At 39.1% G+C, this 5,083-nt stretch overlaps 1 pseudogene; it reads left to right on the top strand.

The window, feature by feature from the left end:
• The first annotated feature begins 2,919 nt into the window (after positions 1 to 2,919).
• LOC119053039 (cytosolic 5'-nucleotidase 3A-like) lies at positions 2,920 to 3,974 on the top strand (annotated as a pseudogene).
• The last annotated feature ends 1,109 nt before the right edge of the window (positions 3,975 to 5,083 follow it).

Genomic DNA, 5,083 nt, shown 5'->3' with positions numbered 1-5,083 from the left:
TAGGGAGAGGGGCTGGGAAAGAGAAAGAGAGGCAGAGAAACATCAGTGTGCTGTTGCCTCTCATGTGCCCCTTACTGGGGACCTGGCCTGCAACCCAGGCATGTGCCCTGACTGGGAATATAACCAGCAACCCTTTGGTTCACAGGCCAGTACTCAGTCCACTGAGCCACACCAGTCAGGGCCACCAGGGAACATTTTAGTGGCAGATTTTTTGGTTACCTTTTAAATTTCTTCTGTTGTTTTTCATCTTTTCAAATACTTTATCACTCTTTAAAAGGTTTGTTAGATGTAGCAAAGAAACTTTGAAAAAAGTTTTGTTGTATTTATTTTCCAGCAAGATCATTCACTTTATAGAAATGTTGGTCTTTTGTGATCTCCAAAAGTTAAATCTCTTCCATCTATATAATTGTCTCCTTTCCTAATGTGGTTTATTTGTTGTTTCTTTTTTATCATGGTCAGACTTGCTAACGATCTATTTCATTGTTCTTTTTAAGTAAATAACTGGTAATATTACTTGCTATATTTTCTATTTAATAAATTTTTGATACTAATGTGTTATTAATTACTTGCCTTTACTTTTTTTAAAAAATATTTTATTTATTTATTTTTAGAGAGAAGGAAAGGAGGGAGAAAGAGAGGGAGAGAAACATCAGTGTGTGGTTGCCTCTCACGTGGCCCCCACTGGGGATCTGGCCCAAAACCCAGGCATGTGTCCTGACTAGGAATTGAACCACGCTCAACCATGCTTAGTTTGCAACCCACGCTCAATCCACTGAGCTACACCAGCCAGGGCTGCCTTTACTTTCTTTGACTTCCTTTTAAAGAGTTGTTCAAAATCATTTAAAAATGTTTTATTAATTTCTCATCTTATTTGAGATCAGAGAATCAAGACTATGTATGATTTCTGGTTTCAAGAATTTCTTGGAATTTGAGCTCTTTTCAGCCTGAGAGGCACATAAGGCTTGGTCCACGGACTGGGCAACACTGGTGGGGTGGAAGCAAGGGTCAGTGTGTGCACTCTGATTATGGGGGTGGTGCTGTCTAGTACACACTCACCTTCAGGAAGAAGACAGGGGTGGAAGTCCAAGATTACCAAGATAATGCAGAATTCTAGAAAAGGTCAGTTTGCATCAATAATCCAAGAGTAGAAAAATTATGTGGTCTGGGGGACTTCCGCCAAGATGGAGGTTTAGCTGGATGTGCCTGCCTCCTCACACAACCAAGTTTAGGGACAACTAAATATTAGCATCAGAAAACACAACCAGAACATGGAAAACTGAACTTTTCGGAAGTCCGCTAACAACAAATTCTTCAGCCTGACCGGTAAGGGGCGAAACCGGCTTCGGGTGAGGACTTACAAAGGAGGGCTCGGTCGGACCGGGCGCGGAATCCAGACGCGCGAATCCAGTCGCGGGGTTCCAAACCCAGGATTGGACCTAGTGAGCCACCGAGCAGCCCACCGGGGGAGTGACACAGTGGGGAGGCGGTGGCAGCGAGTTGACTGTGGTTGCCTGGTTGCGCGCGAGTGAGGGAGTGAGCGGTTGGACCGGCCAGGCGGCAGCGGCGCGCCATTTCCCCGCTCTGACCACGCCCCCACATACAGCGTCACAACCCAGCGACCTGGGACTCCAAGGCGCCGCTTGTCCCACTTAAAGGGCCAGAACAGACCAAAAATGTCGCAGGCAGAACTCAAAGCCCCAGAGATAAATCTAAATGACGAAGAAATAGCAAAACTCTCAGACGCACAGTTTAAAACACTGGTCATCACCTTCCTCACAGATCTGGTGGATTACAGCCACAAATTAGAGAAACATATGGAGGCTAAATTAAGGAAATGAATGGAATTCCACAGGAATCCCATAGAGATGAAAAGGAAACTGGGACTCAAATCAATGCAGTGGACCAGAAGAAAGCAAATAATGGACAAACAGAAAAGAGTCAAGGAGCAAGAATTCAAAGAAATGAGGAGAGTCTTAGGAACCTCCAGGACATCTTTAAACGCTCCAATATCCGAATTATAGGGGTACCAGAAGGGGGAAAGACACAACCACCAGTGGAAAAACTATTTGAACAAATAATAAAAGAAAATTTCCCCAATCTGGCAAAGGAAATAGACTTCCAAGAAATCCAAGAAGCCCAGAGAGTACCAAAAAAGTTGGACTCAAGAAGAAACACACCAAGGCATATCATAATTACATTAGCCAAAATTAAAATGAAGGAGAGAATCCTGGAAGCAGCAAGAGCTAAGGGGACAATCACCTACAAAGGAGTCCCCATCAGGCTGTCAGCAGATTTCTCAAAAGAGACCTTACAGGCAAGAAGGGGCTGGAAAGAAATATTCCAAGTCATGAAATCTAAAGACCTACAACCAAGATTGCTCTACCCAGCAAAACTTTCATTTAGAACGGAAGGACAGATAAGGTGCTTCTCAGATAAGACCAAATTCAAGGAGTTCATCATCACCAAGCCCTTATTATATGAAATGTTAAAGGGACTTATCTAAGAAAAAAGAAGTTAAAGAAACATGAACAGTGAAAGGACAACAAACTCACAGTTATTAACAACCACACCTAAAACGAAAGCAAACTAAAAGGACAGCTAGATCAGGAGTGGAAACATAGAAATGAAGATCTCAAGGAGGGTTAGCAACAGGGGAGTGGGAGGAGGAGATGGGGGGAGAAGGTACAGAAAACAAGTAGCATAGACAGTAGATAGAAAATAGATGGGGGGGGCGAGAATAGTTTGGGAAATATAGAACCTAAAGGACTTGAGACACATGGACATAAACTAAAGGGGGGTAATGGTGGGGTTGGGGGGGCAGGGTGGAGGGGAATGGAGGGGGGAATAGAACAACTGTAACAGCATAATCAATTCAAAAAAATAAATAAATTTAATAAAAAACAAACAAAAAAAACAAAAAAAAAAGAAAAATTATGTGGTCTTATCAAAGGAGGAGCTATTAAATTTCAGATAACGCCAGACTTTGATATGACTAAGCAGATTTTCCTATGAATGGAAAAGATGTCCAGCATGTCAGAATGTCATTGACAACTGTAAGCTGGTTTCAGATGAATGTTAAAAAAAAGTTACTTCAATTAAAGGAAAAATACTGTTACTGAATTTGATCCTGTTTTTACTGTAGAAGAGGAGTACCCTGATATCAGTAATTTTTAACCAGAGTGCTACAAGAATTTTTAAAACATGTAATACCTGACTATTTAGTGAGAGGCACTAACCTCTTTTCCCTTACTCTGTCAAGTAAAAAAATGATAACATCCCATACAGCAATAGCCATCCAGTGTGAGTGAATGCAATTTATACCTGTATTTTTTTCAGATTGACCAAAAATATTTTATGGCATGCCACCAAACTTTAGTAATTAATTTATGTGTGCCATGAGATGAAGAGGCTGAAAATAGCTGCCTTATATGGTAGAATGGTACACTAAATCACATGGTTTACTTGTTGATCAGACTTTACCAAAAGCTAAACTTAAGTTGTGTCGGATTCTGATATTATGCCCAAGGAAGGATATGAGAATTTCTTTGATAATCTCTAAAAACACAGAATCCCTGTGTTCATATTTTTGTCTGATATAGATTATGTACTAGAGAAGATTGTCTATCAAGCTGGTGTCATTATCAAAATGTAAAAGTAGTATCTGATTTCATGGATTTTAATGATAATGGGTGCTGAAAGGATTTCAAGGAGATATAATTAGTGTACTTAACAAACATGATGATGTCTTGAAGAACACAGAGTATTTTAATCAGCTAAGACAATAGCAACATAATTTTTGATAGGAGACTCCCAAAGAGACTTAAGAATGGCAGATGGAATAACTAATGTTGAACACATTCTGAAAACTGGATATCTAAATCAGAGTGGATGAGGTTTTAGAAAAGCACATGGACTCTTATGATATTGTTCTAGTAAAACATGAGTCATTGGAGGTAGACAACTTTATCTTATAGAAGATTCTGTAAACCAGCATTTTTCAAGAAGATGTCTCTCCTATAGGTGCAAAATCAATACAAGAACAGCTTGTGTGTTCATCTTGCTGAAAGACTTGTTTATAACATAATCTTGCTCTTATTTTTCCAAGTATTTTCAGATATGTTGAATTCATCAACTGGAAGCTCTTTCTTTTTCTCCATTTCTCTTAACATAGTCCTCACAATTTTCTAAAGATTTTATTTATTTATTTTTAGAGAGGGGGAAGGCAAAGAGATAGGGAGAGAAACATCAATGTGTTGTTGCCTCTGGCATGCCCCCCACTGGGGACCTGGCCCACAACCCAGGCATGTGCCCTGACTGAAAATGGAACCAGTGACCCTTTAACACACAGCCCTGTGCTCAGTCCACTGAGCTACACCAGCCAGGGCGCAAATTTTTTTAACATAAAAAAAAGCTTAAAGTCAAAATTTGAAAAGTAACTTCTTATATTTCAATAGTATTGTGAAATCTTCTTAATTTTTTGTCCTTACCCAAGTATATGTTTATTGATTATAGAAAGAGAGGAAGGGAGAGAAAGAGAGAAACAGCAATGTGAGAAATATTGATCGGTTGCCTCCCACATGCATCCTGACTGGGAATCAAACCTGCAACCTTTTGGTGCATGATACGACACTCCAACCAACCAAGCCACCTGACCAGGCTGTTATGAAGTTTTGAAGAGTCTTTTTGAACTAGGAAAGTTTGATGTGCATGATTTTAAGTATTGCCATTTTTTGTAATTTAGGTAAATTATGCTGATAGTATCACAATTTCTTGAAATTGTGTTATGTTCATCATTTTGTTTGGGGAAAAACTTGAAATTTACCAGAAAATGCTGGCACTTGGTATTTGAAACAACTTGGTATCCACATATCACTAATAATTATAAAATGTTCCATATTTAAGCACTGGTAATAAACATGAAATGAAAAACCTTATAAAATTTCTTGAAATTTGAGGTATTTCTCTTTGACTTGATTCATGCTCAATTTTTGTAGGTATTCCAGTGGTATTTGAAAGCAATGTGCATGCTCTTTTTTTGAGAGAGAGAAATTAAATATATATTAAAGTTTATTAATTAAATTAT

This window comes from Artibeus jamaicensis, unplaced genomic scaffold (assembly GCF_021234435.1).
Source record: "Artibeus jamaicensis isolate MK-2021 breed Jamaican fruit bat unplaced genomic scaffold, CSHL_Jam_final contig_834, whole genome shotgun sequence".
NCBI classification, from domain to species: domain Eukaryota; kingdom Metazoa; phylum Chordata; class Mammalia; order Chiroptera; family Phyllostomidae; genus Artibeus; species Artibeus jamaicensis.
The sequence above is the reverse complement of the archived record's forward strand: the minus strand, read 5'-3'. Positions and strand labels throughout refer to the sequence as shown.